This window comes from Palaemon carinicauda, chromosome 21 (assembly GCF_036898095.1).
Source record: "Palaemon carinicauda isolate YSFRI2023 chromosome 21, ASM3689809v2, whole genome shotgun sequence".
Taxonomy (NCBI): Eukaryota; Metazoa; Arthropoda; class Malacostraca; order Decapoda; family Palaemonidae; genus Palaemon; species Palaemon carinicauda.
In genome coordinates this window covers 81,061,433-81,063,932 of record NC_090745.1, presented here as the reverse complement: position 1 = coordinate 81,063,932, position 2,500 = coordinate 81,061,433, and positions in this window count along the sequence as shown.

Genomic DNA, 2,500 nt, shown 5'->3' with positions numbered 1-2,500 from the left:
GGGGCCAAGAAGAGGAACCATATACCCATCCAAAAGAGAGATGGATGTTATAACAACAGAAGATAACTAAAGGAAACGGTAGATGGAACACCTACGTAAGGTCATGAATAGGTTATATGAAGGGAATAATTTGATTGATATACTTAAAGCTAAGGAAGACCTTGATGTACCCATGAATGAAGTCAGTGTGTTTGAAGTTGAAGCTATCATTAAAAAGCTCAACACACGGAAAGCCCCTGGATAAGATGGAATAACTGCTGAGATGATATTGGCTGAAAATGAAGTGACTCCCAGAATACTTACAAGATTATTTTGTACAATGTGGCACGAAGAGCCAAAACCTGATGAATGGGAACTATAGGTGTTGGTGAAAATGGCTAAAAAATGTGATCTGGCTGATTGCAACAATTTCAGAGGCGTCGCACTTACGTCAGTTGTCATGAAAATATATACTATGCTCATTTCAAAGAGACCAGAAATAGAGAGATAGATGAAAAGATGAGAGATAAACAAGCAGGATTTAGAAAAGATAGAAGTTGTACTGATCAAATTTTCATTTTAAGACATGTTTACATCAATGTTTAGAATATAGAAATCCACTTTTGATGGCATTTGTGAAGTATGAAAAATCCTCTGATAGTGTGTACCGGCCAATTTTGTTGAGAGTCCCGCGTTACTATGGAGTTCCTCTTAAATATGTAAATTTGATTAACTCTGTTCATGAGCATAGCGAGTGCAAATATAAAGTTAGCAGAGTCCTATCAAACGAATTTCCAGTGAACAGTGGAGTACTCTAAGGGTTATCACCAATGTTGTTTATCCTCCTCATCGATTTTGTGATGCATAAAACAGTTAAGGGTGGTGGAGAAGGATTGGACTGGATTGGTAATAGGAAGTTAGTTGACCTAAGGTACGCTGATGACGCTGTCCTTATTAGCAGAACACCACGGGATTTGCAATGCTTGCTTACCAGAATCCATGAAACATTGCATGAGGTTAGACTAAAGATAAATAGAAGAAAGATAAAAATGATGAAAACGAAATGAGCAATAACAGCTGAAATATCGTTGAAAAGATAAAGGATTAATGAGGTAAAATCATATATATATTTAGGAACTATGATCTTTTTTACACGGTATTTAGAATATGATTTTAATGGAAAACTGAAAAAAAAAAAATGAAAATAAGACAATAGCTAGGTTAAGTAAAATTTACAAATCAAATCGCCTGAAAATCCATATAAAAATCAGGCTATATATCAGTTTAGTGAAATCAATGTTAGCGTATTGACATGAGTCGTGGTATGAAAATGAAAAAATATCCAACATATTTTGTAGATTTGAGAACAAAGCCCATGGAAAAAAATTGGGAATTAAATAGCAAGAAGAGGTTAGAAATGAAACTATAAGACAAATTACCCGAGTGCCATATGTGGGAAAGATCATGGTGAGTGGTACATGGAGATGATATGGGCATGCTCTTCACACTCCCCAAGAGAGATTAGTTCACCAAACACTCAACTGTGCTCCAGAAGGCACTAGAAGAGTTGAAAGACCCAGGCGTAATGGCTGAGAACTATGAAACGTGAAGTAGGAGATTATGAATGGAGAAGTATTGATTTAGAAGCACAAGATAGAGACGAATGGCAAAATCTAACAGGGGAGCTTTGCATTAATAGGTCATTGGGCGTAGGAGGAGATGATGATGATGATGATATATATATATATATATATATATATATATATATATATATATATATATATATATATATATAAAGAGAGAGAGAGAGAGAGAGAGAGAGAGAGAGAGAGAGAGAGAGAGAGAGAGAGAGAGAGAGAGAGAGAGAGAGAGAGAGAGAGAGAGAGAGAGAGAGAGTTTTTCAGTTGGGAAATATTCCAAGCACCATCCTTGGATAAAGTAGTTTTATTTCATTTTTCGCTGGCTTTATTCTCATGCATCAGAGATCCATTGAGAAACAAGGCAACAACACCCTCCAATATGGTCTATCTATTGTCCAAACCCACCCTATTGTCACCTCTCTTGCAGATGTCACTTGGGCTACTTTCTCGAAGCACCAGATATGGGACATACTGCCATGGAGTAATATGACACATCCAGACCTACGCACTTGGCTGGTGGCGTTTGCTCAGTAGAAAAAGATGTGGTGACGTCACAGCGCCTTCGACCAATCAGCTTTGCCGTACACCGATGAAGTAAAACACTTCAAGACAGATGAAAATAGTTTAAGAGAATATCCTACAGGAGTGGAGGAAATTATCAGGGACAGAGAAGCAGACAGAATAGAAGGAATGGACCTGATGATAAAAGAAGCCACAGAAGAGAAACTGTTAAAAGTATACAAATGGAGAGTATCTAATGAAGAAAAGATACATGAGTAACCCTGGATTAATGATGGAATATGAAAAGTAATCAAGGAAAGGAAGGATTTAAACAGAAAGAGAAGAAATTAAATCAATCCTGATGTTAAAAAAAAAAATCA